At 49.6% G+C, this 24,360-nt stretch overlaps 1 long non-coding RNA gene across 1 annotated transcript; it reads left to right on the top strand.

The window, feature by feature from the left end:
* Positions 1 to 13,501: 13,501 nt before the first annotated feature.
* On the top strand, positions 13,502 to 22,563 carry LOC125721570 (uncharacterized). Its single transcript, XR_007385833.1, has 3 exons — positions 13,502 to 13,819; positions 16,400 to 16,702; positions 22,285 to 22,563. It is a non-coding gene; the product is annotated as an uncharacterized LOC125721570 (long non-coding RNA).
* The last annotated feature ends 1,797 nt before the right edge of the window (positions 22,564 to 24,360 follow it).

Raw genomic sequence — 24,360 nt, 5'->3', positions numbered from 1 at the left:
TAGAATAGATTACTGTAATGCCGCTGGCGGAGTGTTAACACGCACCAGTCACAGGGATCACATCACACCTGCTCTCACATCCCTGCACTGGCTTCCTCTGTCTTCTAGGATTGATTTTAAAGTTCATTTGCTAATTTGTAAATATTTACGTTGTTTAGCTCTGTCCTGCCTCAGTAACATGACTGTAAGGTATGTCCCAGGCAGATCAATCAGATCATCCGGTAGTAATTTACTGATTATTCCTAAAACCCGGCTGGGGAGGGAGGGGGCAGCTTTTAGTCACTATGGGCCCAAACTCTGGAACTCTCTCCCAGAAAACCTGAGAGCTACTGAATGTCTCAGTACTTTCAAAACTAGGCTGAAAAGGCATCTTTTCACCAACGCATATAATAATCTATGATAATCATCCATCCATCCATTTTCCAAACCGCTTGTCCTACTGGGTCGCGGGGGGTCTGGAGCCTATCCCGGAAGCAATGGGCACGAGGCAGGGAACAACCCAGGATGGGGGGCCAGCCCATCGCAGGGCACACTCACACACCATTCACTCACGCATGCACACCTACAGGCAATTTAGCAACTCCAATTAGCCTCAGCATGTTTTTGGAGGGAAACCGGAGTACCCGGAGGAAACCCCACGACGACATGGGGAGAACATGCAAACTCCGCACACATGTGACCCAGGCGGAGACTCGAACCTGGGTCCCAGAGGTGTGAGGCAACAGTGCTAACCACTGCACCACCATGCCGCCCCCCTATGATAATCAGTTTTATTATTTTATGCTTTTATTAATATCAGTAATTGTGGGGGGGCGGTCGCTTCCCCCAGAAGACATAGGGGCTTAGAGGCCCCTTTGAGGAGGGACCCTTAAAGAGGAGATGGGTATTTAAAGTCCTTTATGATGGTTTTTAATTTTATTTTTTTAAAACATTTTTACTCTATTTTTATTTCTTTTGCGCTTATTGTTATTTATTCTGAGCTTATTTGAATTTTTTTTTCTTCTTTTTAAATGTTTGCAAAATTCTTTATAAACGCTGGTGCTAAAATGCGCTGTATAAATAATGATTGATTGATTCAGATAGATAGATGAGAGAGAGAGTTTACTTTTAACCACCTTTATTAAACAGTTAGCAACCAATCCTAATCACAGCCCTGGCGGGGTCAGGGACACACTTAAAGCCGTGCCTGAGACTAAGATACGAAAAACTGAGTTGGGAAGCTCAAAATTCCCACCAGAAAGCTGCACTTGAATGACTGACATTCTGGCTGCTGACTCAGAGATAGAAGTTGGTGATGTGACAATAATTAACTTACAAGAATGGTGAACGCATGGTTACTGCAGGGACAAAGCTTGTGAAATTCTGTGCAATGTTTCTTTTTAACTGCTTCAGAATCTTTGGCTAGAAAGCTGAACTGAAAGCAAATCATGAATCTTTCTGTTATCAGCAAAGACGATAATCGCCGGTTAGTCACAGTCAGATATAGACACCGGGATACTTGTCTTATTACACTCATTACTGATAATATCGTCATATCACCCAGACGTAATTGGTGATTTGACATGTTCCCAGGTATAACAATACAGGGAGAGAAAGGATTTTACTCATGGGATCAGGAATCCAAGTGCCAGTTGCTGCTGCATTAGCTGCTGGGAATGTTCACATCTCCTCTTTTCAGTGATACGTGTCGAGTGTAGGGACACCTGGCAGAAAGATGGCTAAGGACTGCACTGGAAGCACTGGTCTGACTGTTATGGGAGGTTCACGTCCATCTTGCTGTTGATGTGTTCCTATGTATTCCTATAGCTTGTACTTAATGTTTTTACCTCTAGTTTTGAGCAAAGGTGCACTGACTCACAATTAGTGATCATGTGACTGCAGCAGATTGTCAGGACGCACAGAACACTCTGCAGACTATAATTCATTTTGAAGTGTAAGCTGTGCTGCTAATCATAATGAAAACAAATGCTTATTGTAATGCTTTGTATTTTACTAATGTGTAGGATGTGTATATGTCTGTGTCTTAAAGTGTTTTCTGTTTCAGGCTGAACAGCTGTGATCTCATAGATGAACACTGTGAAGTGCTGTCTTCAGCTCTCAGATCAAACTCCTCACCCCTGAGAGAGCTGGACCTGAGTGACAATGACCTGCAGGACTCAGGAGTGAAGCTGCTCTCTGCTGCACTGGGGGATTTACACTGTAAACTGGAGATACTGAGGTCAGTATTACTGGGTATTCCACACTGTAAACTAGAGATACTGAGGTCAGTATTACTGGGTATTCCACACTGTAAACTGGAGATACTGAGGCCAGTATTACTGGATATTCCACACTGTAAACTGGGGATACTGAGGCCAGTATTGCTGGGTATTCCACACCGCAAACTGGAGATACTGAGGCCAGTATTACTGGATATTCCACACTGTAAACTGGGGATACTGAGGCCAGTATTGCTGGGTATTCCAAACCACAAACTGGAGATACTGAGGTCAGTAATATTGGGTATTCCACACTGTACGCTTTAGATACTGAGGTCAGTATTACTGTGTATTCCACACTATAAAGAGGAGATAGTGAGTAATTAGCTAAGGGAAAGACAGGAGGGGTCCTGCCTTGTCTTAGACACTAAACTGTAATACTGGAATTATTTATTAGAGCATCACATATATTTAATAATTATAATGGTAAGGTGATATTATTTACTGGGGAGTTTCTGTCTTTCTCTGCAGGCTGTCAGGCTGTAGAGTCACAGAAGAAGGCTGTTCTTCCCTGGCTTCAGCTCTGAGGTCAAACCCCTCACACCTGAGAGAGCTGGACCTGAGCTACAATCACCCAGGAGATTCAGGAGTGAAGCTGCTTTCTGCTGTACTGGAGGATCCCAGCTGTAAACTGGAGAAGCTGCAGTGAGTACAGAATATGCATTTTACACAAAAGTAACTGGACAGCAAGAAAACCCACGATGCCTTTCTGCAGTTACATAATAAACAAACACAAACAGCTTCTGTTTTCTTCTCCTACTTCCTTATATCCCACAATCTTATCAACCATCGATCCATGTTAGAAATAATTAAGCAGTGAAGCAGGAAACATCCATTCAACCATATTGTGATGTCCGCTGAGCAGAGGAGCAGGCAGACAGGGCAGTGGAGCCATGAAGACGAGCAAACGGGGGTTATTAAGGGCAGACGAGGAAACACGGCTCACAACATCAATGACAGATCTAGGGAAACAGACCTGAACACAGACTGAAATACACAAGACAAGCTGAAATAACAGGAAACAGCTGGTCAGAATCGGGGCAGCAGACGTGGTTAATGAGGGGGCGTGGCACACGAGGATCACACGAGCTGGGCGTGACACATATAATCCATGCAAAACATTTGTGTTGGTTAGCAAAGTTAACAGCACTGTTACAGATAAACATGCTGACTTTAACGTGTTATGGACAAAAAAATAATGGACACCAAACAGAATCGGAATGATTGTTAAAATTATTTTTAATAATTTAATTGTTTTCTGAAAATCCATTATGTCATGACCCTCATTCTCCTCATTTGAATACAGTGCTGCAGTGTAAAAACTGGATTTGAAAGTGTTTAATCTTTTTAAGGGTGGGCCGGTGTGAACTCACAGTGAAATGCTGTGAGGCACTGGCATCAGCTCTCAGATCTAACTCCTCACCCCTGAGAGAGCTGGACCTGAGTGACAATGACCTGCAGGACTCAGGAGTGAAGCTGCTCTCTGCTGGACTGGGGGACTTGCACTGTAAACTGGAGATACTGAGGTCAGTCTTACTGGGTATTCCACACTGTAAACTGGGGGTAGTGAGGTGAGTATTACTGGGTATTTCATACTGTACAGTGGTAGAAAAGGTAGAAAATAACTAATGATTTCAAAATAAAGCAGGAGTATCTAAGTCTAGGGGTTGACTTAAAAAATAACATTAGACTCGCTACAGTAAGTGGAATGTCGAAAGTAAGACTGCATTGGAGGCTAAGGATGACATTAAAAGTTTCTTCCAATATTTTAACTCCAAAAGAGCTCTAAAAGCTGAAATCACTAATCTGCAGGATAGTAAGGGCCTTATAATTGAAAATGAAAACTGATATAGTAAATGAGTTTAATGATTATTTTACACGGGTGTTCACAGTAGAGGACATGATTAACTTACCACCATTTTGAACAAATACAGTGTCGTATATAAACAATATACAGTCCCTCCACAATTATTGGCCCCCTTGTAAAGATTTGTAAAAAGGATTAGAAAAAATCTACCTTTTGGTGAAGCAGCTTCATCTCACACTGAAAAAATGAGAAAAATCCAACCTTTCATTGAAATAAATTTATTCAAAGCAAAACAAATCCTTCATCAAGAAATTATTATTTTCAACAAACACACATGTGCCACGATTATTGGCAACCCTGCTTTTAATACTCTGTACAACCTCCCTTTGCCAGTATAACAGCACTGAGTCTCCTATAACATTTTATAAGGTTGGAGAATACAGAGCAGGGCATCTGAGACCATTCCTCTTTACAGAATCTCTCCAGATCACCCAGGGTCCTCGGCCCTCTCTTGTGCACTCTCCTCTTCAGCTCAGCCCACAGGTTTTCAGTGGGGTTCAGGTCAGGGGACTGAGATGGCCATGGCAGAAGCTTGATTCTGCGGTCAGCTGACCATTTTAATGTTTATTTGGACATGTGCTTAGGATCACCGTCCTGCTGGAAGATCCAATGAAGGCCCAGTTTTTGTTTCCTGGCAGCAGCAGCAGCAGCCAAATTTTGATATAAAATGTCCTGGTATTTCATGGACCCCATAGTGCCATGTACCCTAACGAGGTTTCCAGGGTTTTTGGAGGAAAAACAGCTCCACAACAACACAGAACTTCCACCATATCTTACAGCTGGGATAAGGTTCATTTCATTATAACCATCCTTCTTTTCACGCCAAACCCACCTTGAATGTTTATTGCCAAAAAGCATTTTTGTTTCATCAGACAGTTGAATTTGATTCCAGTCAAAGTTGTATAATGTTTTGCAAACTCCTGGCACTAACATTTTAAGTAACTGACAGAAAAAGCTTCTTTCTGTCATAACTTTCAAAACGTCTGTTAGCATGAAGGGGGCGTCTGATGGTTTTTTGGAGACGTGGTAACCCCAAGGTTTTACTTTGTCTGGTAATTGACTAACAGTCATCCTTGGGGATTTTTTGTCTTTCTTACGATCCTCCTCATTGTATGTGGGGGCAAAATAAACTTGGGTCCTCTTTCAGGCAGGTTTCTAACAGTTCCAGTTAATGCCCACTTTTTAATTATTGCCCTAAGAGTAGAAATTGGCATTTTAAGGCGAGTAGCTATTTTTTAATCCCCATTCCCTGACTTATGAAGGTCAGCACACTTCTCCCTCATTTGGTCTGTGTCTCTTATCTTTCCCATGTTGATGGATGACTAAGGGAATTTGGCCTCTGTGTCTCCTCATGTTTGTACCCCAGTTACTCAGGAAGTCATGGATTACAGCTTGAAGGCTCCTACTCACTCCAATCAACTCAAATATAACCCTAACCCTAACCCTAACCCCCGCGACCCAGTAGGATAAGTGGTTTGGAAAATGGATGGATGGATGGATGATAGGTAATCCCACTAATTAATAAAATGAAAAAGTAGCCACAAGCCATCTACACTCGGACGTGCTATAATCACCCACCTTCACACACAGACTGGGGAGCCCCTTTCAGTCCTGGCAGGAGACCAACACGTGATTCCTGAGAAGTGCCCGGCGATGCGCGCTCTATCCCACGGCTGATCTCTGGTCAGTGCTGAGCTCTCCCCCTTCCTTTATGCTAAATCTGGAGTGGTACTCGTGCGGGGAGAGGGCGAGCTGGCCAGGCTCACCCCCTTCCTCAGGGAATATGCTCTTTATTCTCCAATTCCTGTCCAGGTGAGGCTGTTTTTCGCTTGCGGTTACGAAGCATTTTGGGCAAGGCTTTCCCTTTTCCCCTGGGAGAGAAAAGATAAGCATCCCTTTCCGCTGGGAAAGGCAAGATAGGTGTTCTAGCTCTTTCTGTGAGAAACAAGTTATATAAGTGATCAGTGAAAAAACATGTTTGTACAGTTCACCTGTGGCACAACAATAATGTGGGTGAATCACGGTGGACGTTGTATTTGAATCCCGGGGTGTTTAGTCCAAACACGATCAGAATCAGTCCATACCTCAATCTCCTCATAGGTATGTCTGCTAGGTGGAGTTGGAGGTGCAGTATAATCCCGTTATAATGGACTCGCTTATAATGGAATATCATCTATAACAGATGAGGTCTGCTGGTCGTGCGCCTTTAAGAACCTCCAGAAAAAGCATCGGATATAGCGGACTCACATACAATGGAATTTCGCTTATAACGGACAAACAGTTTGGTCCCGTTTGTCATTTGCCGTGTGTCTGTGGCAGGATACGCGTGTGTGAGAGTGTCTGCGGCAGGGTATGTGTGTATGAGAGTGTCTGTGACAGGGTACGTGTGCGTGAGAGTGTCTGTGGCAGAGTACGTGTGTTTGAGAGTGTCTGTGGCAGGGTACATGTGTATGAGAGTGTCTGTGGCTGGGTACGTGTGTGTGAGAGTGTCTGTGGCAGAGTACGTGTGTTTCAGAGTGTCTGTGGCAGGGTACATGTATATGAGAGTGTCTGTGGCAGGGTACGTGTGTGTGAGAGTGTCTGTGGCAGGGTACGTGTGTTTGAGAGTGTCTGTGACAGGGTACATGTGTGTGAGAGTGTCTGCGGCAGAGTATGTGTGTTTGAGAGTGTCGGTGGCAGGGTACATGTGTATGAGAGTGTCTGTGGCAGGTTACGCGTGTATGAGAGTGTCTGCGGCAGAGTACGTGTGTTTGAGAGTGTCTGTGACAGGGTAAGTGTGTGTGAGAGTGTCTGTGACAGTGTACGTGTGTGTGAGAGTGTCTGTGACAGTGTACGTGTGTGTGAGAGTGTCTGAGGCAGGGTACGTGTGTGTGAGAGTGTCTGTGACAATGTACACGTGTGTGAGAGTGTCTGCGACAGTGTATGTGTGTGTGAGAGTGTCTGAGGCAGGGTATATGTGTGTGAGAGTGTCTGTGACAGTGTACGTGTGTGTGAGAGTGTCTGAGGCAGGGTACGTGTGTGTGAGAGTGTCTGTGATTGGGTACGTGTGTGTGTGAGAGTGTCTGAGGCAGGATATGTGTGAGAGTGTCTGTGACAGTGTACGCGTGTTTGAGAGTGTCTGTGACAGGGTAAGTGTGTGAGAGTGTCTGTGGCAGAGTACGTGTGTTTCAGAGTGTCTGTGGCAGGGTACATGTGTATGAGAGTGTCTGTGGCAGGGTACGTGTGTGTGAGAGTGTCAGTGGCAGGGTACGTGTGTTTGAGAGTGTCTGTGACAGGGTACATGTGTGTGAGAGTGTCTGTGGCAGAGTACGTGTGTTTGAGAGTGTCTGTGACAGGGTACATGTGTGTGAGAGTGTCTGCGGCAGAGTACGTGTGTTTGAGAGTGTCGGTGGCAGGGAACATGTGTATGAGAGTGTCTGTGGCAGGTTACGCGTGTATGAGAGTGTCTGCGGCAGAGTACGTGTGTTTGAGAGTGTCTGTGACAGGGTAAGTGTGTGTGAGAGTGTCTGTGACAGTGTATGTGTGTGTGAGAGTGTCTGTGACAGTGTACGTGTGTGTGAGAGTGTCTGAGGCAGGGTACGTGTGTGTGAGAGTGTCTGTGACAGGGTACATGTGTGTGAGAGTGTCTGTGACAGGGTACGTGTGTGTGTGAGAGTGTCTGTGGCAGGGTACGTGTGTGTGTGAGAGTGTCTGAGGCAGGATATGTGTGAGAGTGTCTGTGACAGTGTACGTGTGTGTGAGAGTGTCTGCAGTAGGATACGTGTGTGTGAGAGTGTCTGTGGCAGGGTACGCGTGTGTGAGAGAGTGTCTATGCAGGATACGTGTGTATGAGAGTGTCTGCGGCAGGGTATGTGTGTGTTAGTGTGTCTGCGGCAGGGTACGTGTGTGTGTGTGAGAGTGTCTGAGGCAGGATATGTGTGAGAGTGTCTGTGACAGTGTACGCGTGTGTGAGAGTGTCTGTGACAGTGTACGCGTGTGTGAGAGTGTCTGTGACAGTGTACGCGTGTGTGAGAGTGTCTGTGACTGTACGCGTGTGTGAGAGTGTCTGTGACAGTGTACGTGTGTGTGAGAGTGTGTGACAGTGTACGCGTGTGTGAGAGTGTCTGTGGCAGGGTACGTGTGTGTGTGAGAGTGTCTGAGGCAGGATATGTGTGAGATTGTCTGTGACAGTGTACGCGTGTGTGAGAATGTCTGTGACAGTGTACGCGTCTGTGAGAGTGTCTGAGGCAGGGTAAGCGTGTGTGAGATTTTCTGTGACAGTGTACGCATGTGTGAGAGAGTGTCTATGGCAGGATACGTGTGTATGAGAGTGTCTGCGGTAGGGTATGTGTGTGTTAGTGTGTCTGCGGCAGGGTACGTGTGTGTGTGAGAGTGTCTGAGGCAGGATATGTGTGAGAGTGTCTGTGACAGTGTACGCGTGTGTGAGAGTGTCTGTGACAGTGTACGCATGTGTGAGAGTGTCTGTGACAGTGTACGCGTGTGTGAGAGTGTTTGTGACAGTGTACGTGTGTGTGAGATTTTCTGTGACAGTGTACGCATGTGTGAGAGAGTGTCTATGGCAGGATACGTGTGTGTAAGAGTGTCTGCAGTAGGATACGTGTGTGTGAGAGTGTCTGTGGCAGGGTATGCGTGTATGAGAGAGTGTCTGTGGCATGATACGTGTGTGTGAGTGTCTGCGGCAGGGTATGTGTGTGTTAGTGTGTCTGTGGAAGGGTACGTGTGTACGAGAGTGTCTGCGGCAGGGTACGTGTGTGTGAGAGTGTTTGCGGCAGGATACGTGTGTGTAAGATTGTCTGTGGCAGGGTAAGTGTGTGTGAGAGTGTCTGTGACAGTACGCGTCTGTGAGAGTGTATGTGACAGCGTACGCGTGTGTGAGAGTGTCTGTGACAGTGTACGTGTGTGTGAGAGTGTCTGTGACAGTGTACGCGTGTGTGAGAGTGTCTGTGACAGTGTACGTGTGTGTGAGAGTGTCTGAGGCAGGGTACGTGTGTGTGAGATTGTCTGTGACAGTGTACGCGTGTGTGAGAGTGTCTGTGACAGTGTACGCGTCTGTGAGAGTGTATGTGACAGTGTACGCGTGTGTGTGAGTGTCTGTGACAGGGTACGTGTGTGTGTGAGAGTGTCTGAGGCAGGGTAAGCGTGTTTGAGATTGTCTGTGACAGTGTACGCATGTGTGAGAGAGTGTCTATGGCAGGATACGTGTGTATGAGAGTGTCTGCGGTAGGGTATGTGTGTGTTAGTGTGTCTGCGGCAGGGTACGTGTGTGTGTGAGAGTGTCTGAGGCAGGATATGTGTGAGAGTGTCTGTGACAGTGTACGCGTGTGTGAGAGTGTCTGTGACAGTGTACGCGTGTGTGAGAGTGTCTGTGACAGTGTACGCGTGTGTGAGAGTGTTTGTGACAGTGTACGTATGTGTGAGAGTGTCTGTGACAGTGTACGTGTGTGTGAGAGTGTCTGTGACAGTGCACGCATGTGTGAGAGTGTCTGTGACAGTGTACGCGTCTGTGAGAGTGTCTGTGACAGTGTACGTGTGTGTAAGAGTGTCTGCAGTAGGATACGTGTGTATGAGAGTGTCTGTGGCAGGGTATGCGTGTGTGAGAGAGTGTCTGTGGCAGGATACGTGTGTGTGAGTGTCTGCGGCAGGGTATGTGTGTGTGACAGTGTCTGTGACAGTGTACGCGTCTGTGAGAGTGTATGTGACAGTGTACGCGTGTGTGAGAGTGTCTGTGACAGTGTACGCGTGTGTGAGATTGTCTGTGACAGTGTACGTGTGTTTGAGAGTGTCTGAGGTAGGGTACGTGTGTGTGAGAGTGTCTGTGACAGTGTACGCGTGTGTGAGAGTGTCTGTGACAGTGTACGCGTCTGTGAGAGTGTATGTGACAGTGTACGCGTGTGTGTGAGTGTCTGTGACAGGGTACATGTGTGTGAGAGTGTCTGAGGCAGGTTACGCATGTATGAGAGTGTCTGCGGCAGAGTACGTGTGTTTGAGAGTGTCTGTGACAGGGTAAGTGTGTGTGAGAGTGTCTGTGACAGTGAACGTGTGTGTGAGAGTGTCTGTGACAGTGTACGTGTGTGTGAGAGTGTCTGAGGCAGGGTACGTGTGTGTGAGAGTGTCTGGGACAATGTACACATGTGTGAGAGTGTCTGCGACAGTGTATGTGTGTGTGAGAGTGTCTGAGGCAGGGTATATGTGTGTGAGAGTGTCTGTGACAGTGTACGTGTGTGTGAGAGTGTCTGAGGCAGGGTACGTGTGTGTGAGAGTGTCTGTGATTGGGTACGTGTGCGTGTGAGAGTGTCTGAGGCAGGATATGTGTGAGAGTGTCTGTGACAGTGTACGCGTGTTTGAGAGTGTCTGTGACAGGGTAAGTGTGTGTGAGAGTGTCTGTGGCAGAGTACGTGTGTTTCAGAGTGTCTGTGGCAGGGTACATGTGTATGAGAGTGTCTGTGGCAGGGTACGTGTGTGTGAGAGTGTCTGTGGCAGGGTACGTGTGTTTGAGAGTGTCTGTGACAGGGTACGCGTGTGTGAGAGAGTGTCTATTGCAGGATACATGTGTGTGAGAGTGTCTGCGGCAGGGTATGTGTGTGTTAGTGTGTCTCTGGAAGGGTACGTGTGTACGAGAGTGTCTGCGGCAGGGTACATATGTGTGAGAGTGTCTGTGGCAGGGTAAGTGTGTGTGAGAGTGTCTGTGACAGTACGCGTCTGTGAGAGTGTATGTGACAGCGTACGCGTGTGTGAGAGTGTCTGTGACAGTGTACGCGTGTGTGACAGTGTCTGTGACAGTGTACGTGTGTGTGAGAGTGTCTGAGGCTGGGTACGTGTGTGTGAGATTGTCTGTGACAGTGTACGCGTGTGTGAGAGTGTCTGTGACAGTGTACGCGTCTGTGAGAGTGTATGTGACAGTGTACGCGTGTGTGTGAGTGTCTGTGACAGGGTACGTGTGTGTGTGAGAGTGTCTGAGGCAGGGTAAGCGTGTTTGAGATTGTCTGTGACAGTGTACGCATGTGTGAGAGAGTGTCTATGGCAGGATACGTGTGTATGAGAGTGTCTGCGGCAGGGTATGTGTGTGTTAGTGTGTCTGCGGCAGGGTACGTGTGTGTGTGAGAGTGTCTGAGGCAGGATATGTGTGAGAGTGTCTGTGACAGTGTACGCGTGTGTGAGAGTGTCTGTGACAGTGTACGCGTGTGTGAGAGTGTCTGTGACAGTGTACGCGTGTGTGAGAGTGTCTGTGACAGTGTACGCGTGTGTGAGAGTGTCTGTGACAGTGTACGCGTGTGTGAGAGTGTCTGTGACAGTGTACGTGTGTGTGAGAGTGTCTGTGACAGTGCACGCGTGTGTGAGAGTGTCTGTGACAGTGTATGTGTGTGTAAGAGTGTCTGCAGTAGGATACGTGTGTGTGAGAGTGTCTGTGGCAGGGTATGCGTGTGTGAGAGAGTGTCTGTGGCAGGATACGTGTGTGTGAGAGTGTCTGCGGCAGGGTACGTGTGTGTTAGTGTGTCTGTTGAAGGGTACGTGTGTACGAGAGTGTCTGCGGCAGGGTACGTGTGTGTGAGAGTGTTTGCGGCAGGATACGTGTGTGTGAGAGTGTCTGTGGCAGGGTAAGTGTGTGTGACAGTGTCTGTGACAGTGTACGCGTCTGTGAGAGTGTATGTGACAGTGTACGCGTGTGTGAGAGTGTCTGTGACAGTGTACGCGTGTGTGAGAGTGTCTGTGACAGTGTACGCGTCTGTGAGAGTGTTTGTGACAGTGTACGTGTGTTTGAGAGTGTCTGAGGCAGGGTACGCGTGTGTGAGAGTGTCTGTGACAGTGTACGCGTGTGTGAGAGTGTCTGTGACAGTGTACGCGTCTGTGAGCGTGTCTGTGACAGTGTACGCGTGTGTGTGAGTGTCTGTGACAGGGTATGTGTGTGTGTGAGAGTGTCTGAGGCAGGGTAAGCGTGTGTGAGAGTGTCTGTGACAGTGTACGCGTGTGTGAGAGTGTCTGTGACAGTGTACGCGTGTGTGAGGGTGTCTGTGACAGTGTACGCGTCTGTGAGAGTGTATGTGACAGTGTACGCGTGTGTGTGAGTGTCTGTGACAGTGCACGCGTGTGTGAGAGTGTCTGTGACAGTGTACGCGTCTGTGAGAGTGTCTGTGACAGTGTACGTGTGTGTAAGAGTGTCTGCAGTAGGATACGTGTGTGTGAGAGTGTCTGTGGCAGGGTATGCCTGTGTGAGAGAGTGTCTGTGGCAGGATACGTGTGTGTGAGAGTGTCTGTGGCAGGGTATGCGTGTGTGAGAGAGTGTCTGTGGCAGGATACGTGTGTGTGAGAGTGTCTGTGGCAGGGTATGTGTGTGTTAGTGTGTCTGTGGAAGGGTACGTGTGTACGAGAGTGTCTGCGGCAGGGTACGTGTGTGTGAGAGTGTTTGCGGCAGGATACGTGTGTGTGAGAGTGTCTGTGGCAGGGTAAGTGTGTGTGACAGTGTCTGTGACAGTGTACGCGTCTGTGAGAGTGTATGTGACAGTGTACGCGTGTGTGAGAGTGTCTGTGACAGTGTACGCGTGTGTGAGAGTGTCTGTGACAGTGTACGCGTGTGTGAGAGTATCTGTGACAGTGTACGCGTCTGTGAGAGTGTATGTGACAGTGTACGCGTGTGTGTGAGTGTCTGTGACAGTTTACGCGTGTGTGAGAGTGTCTGTGACAGTGTACGCGTCTGTGAGAGTGTCTGTGACAGTGTACGTGTGTGTAAGAGTGTCTGCAGTAGGATACGTGTGTGTGAGAGTGTCTGTGGCAGGGTATGCGTGTGTGAGAGAGTGTCTGTGGCAGGATACGTGTGTGTGAGAGTGTCTGTGGCAGGGTATGTGTGTGTTAGTGTGTCTTTGGAAGGGTACGTGTGTACGAGAGTGTCTGCGGCAGGGTACGTGTGTGTGAGAGTGTCTGAGGCAGGATATGTGTGAGAGTGTCTGTGACAGTGTACGCGTGTTTGAGAGTGTCTGTGACAGGGTAAGTGTGTGTGAGAGTGTCTGTGGTAGAGTACGTGTGTTTCAGAGTGTCTGTGGCAGGGTACATGTGTATGAGAGTGTCTGTGGCAGGGTACGTGTGTGTGAGAGTGTCTGTGGCAGGGTACGTGTGTTTGAGAGTGTCTGTGACAGGGTACATGTGTGTGAGAGTGTCTGCGGCAGAGTACGTGTGTTTGAGAGTGTCTGCGACAGGGTACATGTGTGTGAGAGTGTCTGCGGCAGAGTACGTGTGTTTGATAGTGTCGGTGGCAGGGTACATGTGTATGAGAGTGTCTGTGGCAGGTTACGCGTGTATGAGAGTGTCTGCGGCAGAGTACGTGTGTTTGAGAGTGTCTGTGACAGGGTAAGTGTGTGTGAGAGTGTCTGTGACAGTGTATGTGTGTGTGAGAGTTTCTGTGACAGTGTACGTGTGTGTGAGAGTGTCTGAGGCAGGGTACGTGTGTGTGAGAGTGTCTGTGACAGTGTACACGTGTGTGAGAGTGTCTGCGACAGTGTATGTGTGTGTGAGAGTGTCTGAGGCAGGGTATATGTGTGTGAGAGTGTCTGTGACAGTGTACGTGTGTGTGAGAGTGTCTGAGGCAGGGTACGTGTGTGTGTGAGAGTGTCTGAGGCAGGATATGTGTGAGAGTGTCTGTGACAGTGTACGCGTGTGTGAGAGTGTCTGTGGCAGGGTACGTGTGTGTGTGAGAGTGTCTGAGGTAGGATATGTGTGAGAGTGTCTGCGGCAGGGTACGTGTGTGTGAGAGTGTCTGCAGTAGGATACGTGTGTGTGAGAGTGTCTGTGGCAGGGTAAGTGTGTGTGACAGTGTCTGTGACAGTGTACGCGTCTGTGAGAGTGTATGTGACAGTGTACGCGTGTGTGAGAGTGTATGTGACTGTGTACGCGTGTGTGTGAGTATCTGTGACAGTGCACGCGTGTGTGAGAGTGTCTGTGACAGTGTACGCGTCTGTGAGAGTGTCTGTGACAGTGTACGTGTGTGTAAGAGTGTCTGCAGTAGGATACGTGTGTGTGAGAGTGTCTGTGGCAGGGTATGCGTGTGTGAGAGAGTGTCTGTGGCAGGATACGTGTGTGTGAGAGTGTCTGTGGCAGGGTATGTGTGTGTTAGTGTGTCTGTGGAAGGGTACGTGTGTACGAGAGTGTCTGCGGCAGGGTACGTGTGTGTGAGAGTGTTTGCGGCAGGATACGTGTGTGTGAGAGTGTCTGTGGCAGGGTAAGTGTGTGTGACAGTGTCTGTGACAGTGTACGCGTCTGTGAGAGTGTATGTGACAGTGTACGCGTGTGTGAGAGTGTATGTGACAGTGTACGCGTGTGTGAGAGTGTCTGTGACAGTGTACGCGTCTGTGAGAGTGTATGTTGCAGTGTACGCGTGTGTGTGAGTGTCTGTGACTGGGTATGTGTGTGTGTGAGAGTGTCTGAGGCAGGGTAAGCGTGTGTGAGAGTGTCTGTGACAGTGTACGCGTGTGTGAGAGTGTCTGTGACAGTGTACGCGTGTGTGAGAGTGTCTGTGACAGTGTACGCGTGTGTGAGAGTGTCTGTGACAGTGTACGCGTCTGTGAGAGTGTATGTGACAGTGTACGCGTGTGTGTGAGTGTCTGTGACAGGGTACATGTGTGTGAGAGTGTCTGAGGCAGGGTACATGTGTGTGAGAGTGTCTGCGGCAGAGTACGTGTGTTTGAGAGTGTCTGTGACAGGGTACATGTGTGTGAGAGTGTTTGCGGCAGAGTATGTGTGTTTGAGAGTGTCGGTGGCAGGGTACATGTGTATGAGAGTGTCTGTGGCAGGTTACGCGTGTATGAGAGTGTCTGCGGCAGAGTACGTGTGTTTGAGAGTGTCTGTGACAGGGTAAGTGTGTGTGAGAGTGTCTGTGACAGTGTATGTGTGTGTGAGAGTGTCTGTGACAGTGTACGTGTGTGAGAGAGTGTCTGAGGCAGGGTACGTGTGTGTGAGAGTGTCTGTGACAATGTACACGTGTGTGAGAGTGTCGGCAACAGTGTATGTGTGTGTTAGAGTGTCTGTGGCAGGGTATATGTGTGAGAGTGTCTGTGACAATGTACGTGTGTGTGAGAGTGTCTGAGGCAGGGTACGTGTGTGTGAGAGTGTCTGTGATTGGGTACGTGTGTGTGTGAGAGTGTCTGAGGCAGGATATGTGTGAGAGTGTCTGTGACAGTGTACGCGTGTTTGAGAGTGTCTGTGACAGGGTAAGTGTGTGTGAGAGTGTCTGTGGCAGAGTACGTGTGTTTCAGAGTGTCTTTGGCAGGGTACATGTGTATGAGAGTGTCTGTGGCAGGGTACCTGTGTGTGAGAGTGTCTGTGGCAGGGTACGTGTGTTTGAGAGTGTCTGTGACAGGGTACATGTGTGTGAGAGTGTCTGTGGCAGAGTACGTGTGTTTGAGAGTGTCTGCGACAGGGTACATGTGTGTGAGAGTGTCTGCGGCAGAGTACGTGTGTTTGATAGTGTCGGTGGCAGGGTACATGTGTATGAGAGTGTCTGTGGCAGGTTACGCGTGTATGAGAGTGTCTGCGGCAGAGTACGTGTGTTTGAGAGTGTCTGTGACAGGGTAAGTGTGTGTGAGAGTGTCTGTGACAGTGTATGTGTGTGTGAGAGTGTCTGTGACAGTGTACGTGTGTGTGAGAGTGTCTGAGGCAGGGTACGTGTGTGTGAGAGTGTCTGTGACAGTGTACACGTGTGTGAGAGTGTCTGCGACAGTGTATGTGTGTGTGAGAGTGTCTGAGGCAGGGTATATGTGTGTGAGAGTGTCTGTGACAGTGTACGTGTGTGTGAGAGTGTCTGAGGCAGGGTACGTGTGTGTGAGAGTGTCTGTGATTGGGTACGTGTGTGTGAGAGTGTCTGAGGCAGGGTACGTGTGTGTGAGAGTGTCTGTGACAGGGTACGTGTGTGTGTGAGAGTGTCTGAGGCAGGGTACGTGTGTGTGAGAGTGTCTGTGGCAGGGTATGTGTGTGTGTGAGAGTGTCTGAGGCAGGATATGTGTGAGAGTGTCTGTGACAGTGTACGCGTGTGTGAGAGTATCTGTGGCAGGGTACTTGTGTGTGTGAGAGTGTCTGAGGTAGGATATGTGTGAGAGTGTCTGTGACAGTGTACGTGTGTGTGAGAGTGTCTGCAGTAGGATACGTGTGTGTGAGAGTGTCTGTGAAAGGGTACGCGTGTGTGAGAGAGTGTCTATGGCAGGATACGTGTGTATGAGAGTGTCTGCGGCAGGGTATGTGTGTGTTAGTGTGTCTGCGGCAGGGTACGTGTGTGTGTGTGAGAGTGTCTGAGGCAGGATATGTGTGAGAGTGTCTGTGACAGTGTACGCGTGTGTGAGAGTGTCTGTGACAGTGTACGCGTGTGTGAGAGTGTCTGTGACAGTGTACGCGTGTGTGAGAGTGTCTGTGACAGTGTACGTGTGTGTGAGAGTGTCTGTGACAGTGTACGCGTGTGTGAGAGTGTCTGTGGCAGGGTACGTGTGTGTGTGAGAGTGTCTGAGGCAGGATATGTGTGAGAGTGTCTGTGACAGTGTACGCGTGTGTGAGAGTGTCTGTGACAGTGTACGTGTGTGTGAGAGTGTCTGCAGTAGGATACGTGTGTGTGAGAGTGTCTGTGGCAGGGTACGCATGTGTCAGAGAGTGTCTATGGCAGGATACATGTGTGTGAGAGTGTCTGCGGCAGGGTATGTGTGTGTTAGTGTGTCTGTGGAAGGGTACGTGTGTACGAGAGTGTCTGCGGCAGGGTACGTGTGTGTGAGAGTGTCTGTGGCAGGGTAAGTGTGTGTGAGAGTGTCTGTGACAGTGTACGCGTCTGTGAGAGTGTATGTGACAGTGTACGCGTGTGTGTGAGTGTCTGTGACAGGGTACGTGTGTGTGTGAGAGTGTCTGAGGCAGGGTAAGCGTGTGTGAGATTGTCTGTGACAGTGTACGCATGTGTGAGAGAGTGTCTATGGCAGGATACGTGTGTATGAGAGTGTCTGCGGCAGGGTATGTGTGTGTTAGTGTGTCTGCGGCAGGATACTTGTGTGTGTGAGAGTGTCTGAGGCAGGATATGTGTGAGAGTGTCTGTGACAGTGTACGCGTGTGTGAGAGTGTCTGCAGTAGGATACGTGTGTGTGAGAGTGTCTGTGGCAGGGTATGCGTGTGTGAGAGAGTGTCTGGGGCAGGATACGTGTGTGTGAGAGTGTTTGCGGCAGGATACGTGTGTGTGAGAGTGTCTGTGGCAGGGTAAGTGTGTGTGACAGTGTCTGTGACAGTGTACGCGTCTGTGAGAGTGTATGTGACAGTGTACGCGTGTGTGAAAGTGTATGTGACAGTGTACGCGTGTGTGAGAGTGTCTGTGACAGTGTACGCGTCTGTGAGAGTGTATGTTGCAGTGTACGCGTGTGTGTGAGTGTCTGTGACTGGGTATGTGTGTGTGTGAGAGTGTCTGAGGCAGGGTAAGCGTGTGTGAGAGTGTCTGTGACAGTGTACGCGTGTGTGAGAGTGTCTGTGACAGTGTACGCGTGTGTGAGAGTGTCTGTGACAGTGTACGCGTGTGTGAGAGTGTCTGTGACAGTGTACGCGTCTGTGAGAGTGTATGTGACAGTGTACGCGTGTGTGTGAGTGTCTGTGACAGGGTACATGTCTGTGAGAGTGTCTGAGGCAGGGTACATGTGTGTGAGAGTGTCTGCGGCAGAGTACGTGTGTTTGAGAGTGTCTGTGACAGGGTACATGTGTGTGAGAGTGTTTGCGGCAGAGTATGTGTGTTTGAGAGTGTCGGTGGCAGGGTACATGTGTATGAGAGTGTCTGTGGCAGGTTACGCGTGTATGAGAGTGTCTGCGGCAGAGTACGTGTGTGTGAGAGTGTCTGTGACAGTGTACGTGTGTGAGAGAGTGTCTGAGGCAGGGTACGTGTGTGTGAGAGTGTCTGTGACAATGTACACGTGTGTGAGAGTGTCTGCAACAGTGTATGTGTGTGTTAGAGTGTCTGTGGCAGGGTATATGTGTGAGAGTGTCTGTGACAATGTACGTGTGTGTGAGAGTGTCTGAGGCAGGGTACGTGTGTGTGAGAGTGTCTGTGATTGGGTACGTGTGTGTGTGAGAGTGTCTGAGGCAGGATATGTGTGAGAGTGTCTGTGACAGTGTACGCGTGTTTGAGAGTGTCTGTGGCAGAGTACGTGTGTTTCAGAGTGTCTGTGGCAGGGTACATGTGTATGAGAGTGTCTGTGGCAGGGTACGTGTGTGTGAGAGTGTCTGTGGCAGGGTACGTGTGTTTGAGAGTGTCTGTGACAGGGTACATGTGTGTGAGAGTGTCTGCGGCAGAGTACGTGTGTTTGAGAGTGTCTGCGACAGGGTACATGTGTGTGAGAGTGTCTGCGGCAGAGTACGTGTGTTTGATAGTGTCGGTGGCAGGGTACATGTGTATGAGAGTGTCTGTGGCAGGTTACGCGTGTATGAGAGTGTCTGCGGCAGAGTACGTGTGTTTGAGAGTGTCTGTGACAGGGTAAGTGTGTGTGAGAGTGTCTGTGACAGTGTATGTGTGTGTGAGAGTGTCTGTGACAGTGTACGTGTGTGTGAGAGTGTCTGAGGCAGGGTACGTGTGTGTGAGAGTGTCTGTGACAGTGTACACGTGTGTGAGAGTGTCTGCGACAGTGTATGTGTGTGTGAGAGTGTCTGAGGCAGGGTATATGTGTGTGAGAGTGTCTGTGACAGTGTACGTGTGTGTGAGAGTGTCTGAGGCAGGGTACGTGTGTGTGAGAGTGTCTGTGATTGGGTACGTGTGTGTGAGAGTGTCTGAGGCAGGGTACGTGTGTGTGAGAGTGTCTGTGACAGGGTACGTGTGTGTGTGAGAGTGTCTGAGGCAGGGTACGTGTGTGTGAGAGTGTCTGTGGCAGGGTATGTGTGTGTGTGAGAGTGTCTGAGGCAGGATATGTGTGAGAGTGTCTGTGACAGTGTACGCGTGTGTGAGAGTGTCTGTGGCAGGGTACTTGTGTGTGTGAGAGTGTCTGAGGTAGGATATGTGTGAGAGTGTCTGTGACAGTGTGCGTGTGTGTGAGAGTGTCTGCAGTAGGATACGTGTGTGTGAGAGTGTCTGTGGCAGGGTACGCGTGTGTGAGAGAGTGTCTATGGCAGGATACGTGTGTATGAGAGTGTCTGCGGCAGGGTATGTGTGTGTTAGTGTGTCTGCGGCAGGGTACGTGTGTGTGTGTGAGAGTGTCTGAGGCAGGATATGTGTGAGAGTGTCTGTGACAGTGTACGCGTGTGTGAGAGTGTCTGTGACAGTGTACGCGTGTGTGAGAGTGTCTGTGACAGTGTACGCGTGTGTGAGAGTGTCTGTGACAGTGTACGTGTGTGTGAGAGTGTCTGTGACAGTGTACGCGTGTGTGAGAGTGTCTGTGGCAGGGTACGTGTGTGTGTGAGAGTGTCTGAGGCAGGATATGTGTGAGAGTGTCTGTGACAGTGTACGCGTGTGTGAGAGTGTCTGTGACAGTGTACGTGTGTGTGAGAGTGTCTGCAGTAGGATACGTGTGTGTGAGAGTGTCTGTGGCAGGGTACGCATGTGTGAGAGAGTGTCTATGGCAGGATACATGTGTGTGAGAGTGGCTGCGGCAGGGTATGTGTGTGTTAGTGTGTCTGTGGAAGGGTACGTGTGTACGAGAGTGTCTGCGGCAGGGTACGTGTGTGTGAGAGTGTCTGCGGCAGGATACGTGTGTGTAAGAGTGTCTGTGGCAGGGTAAGTGTGTGTGAGAGTGTCTGTGACAGTGTACGCGTCTGTGAGAGTGTATGTGACAGTGTACGCGTGTGTGTGAGTGTCTGTGACAGGGTACGTGTGTGTGTGAGAGTGTCTGAGGCATGGTAAGCGTGTGTGAGATTGTCTGTGACAGTGTACGCATGTGTGAGAGAGTGTCTATGGCAGGATACGTGTGTATGAGAGTGTCTGCGGCAGGGTATGTGTGTGTTAGTGTGTCTGCGGCAGGGTACGTGTGTGTGTGAGAGTGTCTGAGGCAGGATATGTGTGAGAGTGTCTGTGACAGTGTACGCGTGTGTGAGAGTGTCTGCAGTAGGATACGTGTGTGTGAGAGTGTCTGTGGCAGGGTATGCGTGTGTGAGAGAGTGTCTGGGGCAGGATACGTGTGTGTGAGAGTGTCTGCGGCAGGGTATGTGTGTGTTAGTGTGTCTGTGGAAGGGTACGTGTGTACGAGAGTGTCTGCGGCAGGGTACGTGTGTGTGAGAGTGTTTGCGGCAGGATACGTGTGTGTAAGAGTGTCTGTGGCAGGGTAAGTGTGTGTGACAGTGTCTGTGACAGTGTACGCGTCTGTGAGAGTGTATGTGACAGTGTACGCGTGTGTGAGAGTGTATGTGACAGTGTACGCGTGTGTGTGAGTGTCTGTGACAGGGTATGTGTGTGTGTGAGAGTGTCTGAGGCAGGGTAAGCGTGTGTGAGAGTGTCTGTGACAGTGTACGCATGTGTGAGTGTCTGTGACAGTGTACGCGTGTGTGAGAGTGTCTGTGACAGTGTACGCGTCTGTGAGAGTGTCTGTGACAGGGTACGTGTGTGTGAGAGTGTCTGAGGCAGGGTACGTGTGTGTGAGAGTGTCTGTGACAGTGTACGTATGTGTGAGAGTGTCTGCAGTAGGATACGTGTGTGTGAGAGTGTCTGTGGCAGGGTATGCGTGTGTGAGAGAGTGTCTTTGGCAGGATACGTGTGTGTGAGAGTGTCTGCAGCAGGATATGTGTGTGAGTGTCTGTGACAGGGTACGCGTGTGCGAGAGTGTCTGTGACAGGGTACGTGTGTGTGAGAGTGTCTGTGACAGTGTACGCGTGTGTGAGAGTGTCTGTGACAGTGTACGTGTGTGTGAGAGTGTCTGCAGTAGGATACGTGTGTGTGAGAGTGTCTGTGGCAGGGTACGCGTGTGTGAGAGAGTGTCTATGGCAGGATACGTGTGTGTGAGAGTTTCTGCAGCAGGATTTGTGTGTGAGTGTCTGTGACAGGGTACGCGTGTGTTAGTGTGTCTGCGGCAGGATTCGTGTGTGTGAGAGTGTCTGTGACAGGGTACGCGTGTGTGAGAGTGTCTGCGACAGGGTACGCGTGTGTGTGAGAGTGTCTGTGACAGGGTACGTGTGTGTGAGAGTGTCTGCGGCAGGGTACGCGTGTGTGAGAGTGTCTGCGACAGGATATGTGTGTGTGAGAGTGTCTGTGACAGGGTACGCGTGTGTGAGAGTGTCTGAGGCAGGATATGTGTGTGTTAGTGTGTCTGCGGCAGGATACGTGTTTGTGAGAGTGTCTGTGACAGGGTAGGTGTGTGTTAGTGTGTCTGTGGAAGGGTAAGCGTGTGTGAGAGTGTCTGTGACAGTGTACGCATGTGTGAGTGTCTGTGACAGTGTACGCGTGTGTGAGAGTGTCTGTGACAGTGTACGCGTCTGTGAGAGTGTCTGTGACAGGGTACGTGTGTGTGAGAGTGTCTGAGGCAGGGTACGTGTGTGTGAGAGTGTCTGTGACAGTGTACGTATGTGTGAGAGTGTCTGCAGTAGGATACGTGTGTGTGAGAGTGTCTGTGGCAGGGTATGCGTGTGTGAGAGAGTGTCTTTGGCAGGATACGTGTGTGTGAGAGTGTCTGCAGCAGGATATGTGTGTGAGTGTCTGTGACAGGGTACGCGTGTGCGAGAGTGTCTGTGACAGGGTACGTGTGTGTGAGAGTGTCTGTGACAGTGTACGCGTGTGTGAGAGTGTCTGTGACAGTGTACGTGTGTGTGAGAGTGTCTGCAGTAGGATACGTGTGTGTGAGAGTGTCTGTGGCAGGGTACGCGTGTGTGAGAGAGTGTCTATGGCAGGATACGTGTGTGTGAGAGTTTCTGCAGCAGGATTTGTGTGTGAGTGTCTGTGACAGGGTACGCGTGTGTTAGTGTGTCTGCGGCAGGATTCGTGTGTGTGAGAGTGTCTGTGACAGGGTACGCGTGTGTGAGAGTGTCTGCGACAGGGTACGCGTGTGTGTGAGAGTGTCTGTGACAGGGTACGTGTGTGTGAGAGTGTCTGCGGCAGGGTACGCGTGTGTGAGAGTGTCTGCGACAGGATACGTGTGTGTGAGAGTGTCTGTGACAGGGTACGCGTGTGTGAGAGTGTCTGAGGCAGGATATGTGTGTGTTAGTGTGTCTGCGGCAGGATACGTGTTTGTGAGAGTGTCTGTGACAGGGTAGGTGTGTGTTAGTGTGTCTGTGGAAGGGTACGTGTGTACGAGAGTGTCTGCGGCAGGGTACGTGTGTGTGAGAGTGTTTGCGGCAGGATACGTGTGTGTAAGAGTGTCTGTGGCAGGGTAAGTGTGTGTGACAGTGTCTGTGACAGTGTACGCGTCTGTGAGAGTGTATGTGACAGTGTACGCGTGTGTGAGAGTGTATGTGACAGTGTACGCGTGTGTGTGAGTGTCTGTGACAGGGTATGTGTGTGTGTGAGAGTGTCTGAGGCAGGGTAAGCGTGTGTGAGAGTGTCTGTGACAGTGTACGCGTGTGTGAGTGTCTGTGACAGTGTACGCGTGTGTGAGAGTGTCTGTGACAGTGTACGCGTCTGTGAGAGTGTCTGTGACAGGGTACGTGTGTGTGAGAGTGTCTGAGGCAGGGTACGTGTGTGTGAGAGTGTCTGTGACAGTGTACGTATGTGTGAGAGTGTCTGCAGTAGGATACGTGTGTGTGAGAGTGTCTGTGGCAGGGTACGCGTGTGTGAGAGAGTGTCTTTGGCAGGATACGTGTGTGTGAGAGTGTCTGCAGCAGGATATGTGTGTGAGTGTCTGTGACAGGGTACGCGTGTGCGAGAGTGTCTGTGACAGGGTACGTGTGTGTGAGAGTGTCTGTGACAGTGTACGCGTGTGTGAGAGTGTCTGTGACAGTGTACGTGTGTGTGAGAGTGTCTGCAGTAGGATACGTGTGTGTGAGAGTGTCTGTGGCAGGGTACGCGTGTGTGAGAGAGTGTCTATGGCAGGATACGTGTGTGTGAGAGTTTCTGCAGCAGGATTTGTGTGTGAGTGTCTGTGACAGGGTACGCGTGTGTTAGTGTGTCTGCGGCAGGATTCGTGTGTGTGAGAGTGTCTGTGACAGGGTACGCGTGTGTGACAGTGTCTGCGACAGGGTACGCGTGTGTGTGAGAGTGTCTGTGACAGGGTACGTGTGTGTGAGAGTGTCTGTGGCAGGGTACGCGTGTGTGAGAGTGTCTGCGGCAGGATACGTGTGTGTGAGAGTGTCTGTGACAGGGTACGCGTGTGTGAGAGTGTCTGTGACAAGGTACGCGTGTGTGTGTGAGTGTCTGTGACAGGGTACGTGTGTGTGAGAGTGTCTGAGGCAGGGTACGTGTGTGTGAGAGTGTCTGCGGCAGGGTACGCGTGTGTGAGAGTGTTTGCGACAGGATACGTGTGTGTGAGAGTGTCTGTGACAGGGTACGCGTGTTTGAGAGTGTCTGAGGCAGGATATGTGTGTGTTAGTGTGTCTGCGGCAGGATACGTGTTTGTGAGAGTGTCTGTGACAGGGTAGGTGTGTGTGAGATTGTCTGTGACAGTGTATGTGTCTGTGAGAGTGTCTGTGACAGGGTATGTGTCTGTGAGAGTGTCTGCGACTCCCCACCCCCAGTGCACTAGGTGACCTGCCCCACCCAGAGGCACAGGAGAAAAGAACCACTACCCCAAAGTAGAAGCTAGTTGAAGTGGCAGGAATGGGGGGGCGAGTAAAGTCAGTATTTCATGTGAGGAGTCGTAGAGGGGTGAGGAAAAGAAAAAGACATAAATGCAAAAAAGTAAAAAACGAAGGATTCTATTCATATATGATGATTCTGGATGATTGGAGCCGTAATTGTCAAAAAGAAATTAGTAAATAAAAAATTATCACACATATACACTCCTCAAAAAAATTAAAGGAACACTTTGAAAACACATCACATATCAATGGGGAAAAAAATCATGCTGGATATCTATACTGAAGTAGACTGGGTAATGTGTTAGGAATGAAAGGATGCCACATCGTTTGATGGAAATGAAATTATCAACCTACAGAGGGCTGAATTCAAAGACACCCCGAAAATCAAAGTGAAAAATGATGTGGCAGGCTAGTCCATTTTGTTGAAATTTCATTACAGTAACTCAGAATCATACTCAGTAGTTTGTATGGCCCCCACGTGGTTGTATGCATGCCTGACAATGTCGGGGCATCGTCCTAATGAGACCACAGATGGTGTCCTGGAGGATCTCCTCTCAGATCTGGACCAGGGTATCACTGAGCTTTTGGACAGTCTGA

Source organism: Brienomyrus brachyistius, unplaced genomic scaffold (genome assembly GCF_023856365.1).
Source record: "Brienomyrus brachyistius isolate T26 unplaced genomic scaffold, BBRACH_0.4 scaffold34, whole genome shotgun sequence".
Lineage (NCBI taxonomy): Eukaryota > Metazoa > Chordata > Actinopteri > Osteoglossiformes > Mormyridae > Brienomyrus > Brienomyrus brachyistius.
Note: the sequence above shows the minus strand (reverse complement) of the source record. Positions and strands in the feature narration are given on the sequence as shown.